Genomic DNA, 575 nt, shown 5'->3' with positions numbered 1-575 from the left:
AGGGGTGTACATTCAACCCAACAACCGGACCAACCCAACTCGAATTATAAGGGTTGAGTTGGGTTGGATTAGCTTTTCGGGTTGGTTTGGGTTCATTTTTCTGAACTCGAACTGACTTGGTTCGATTTTGGGTTCATGGGACTAAACCCTCTAGTTGACCCGAGCCAAATAAAACTATATAAAATATACTAAGAAGTTTGTTTTAATTAAATGTTTACTAGAGTGATATTTTGTCCTAACTTAAAACACTCACACCCGAGTTTGATGCCAATCAAATATATTAAGGTTAGGCTATTTCAATTATAATATTTTTTTTTATTTTTGTAATAGTTTAGGACTCTCTTCCATGTTAGACTATTTCAATTATAATATATTTTTTATTTTTGTAATAGTTTAAGACTCTCTCTAATTCCATCAAGTCAGACTATTTTAATTATAGTAATAGTTTAGGATTCTGTTCTATTAAGGTTCCGCTATTTCAATTATAATATATTTTTTATTTTCGTATTTTTATTATATATAGTATTTTTAAACTAATCATTTTTATTCTTTTTTTAATTTTATGATCTATCCTT

This window comes from Cucurbita pepo, chromosome LG11 (genome assembly GCF_002806865.2).
Source record: "Cucurbita pepo subsp. pepo cultivar mu-cu-16 chromosome LG11, ASM280686v2, whole genome shotgun sequence".
Taxonomy (NCBI): domain Eukaryota; kingdom Viridiplantae; phylum Streptophyta; class Magnoliopsida; order Cucurbitales; family Cucurbitaceae; genus Cucurbita; species Cucurbita pepo.
Note: the sequence above shows the minus strand (reverse complement) of the source record.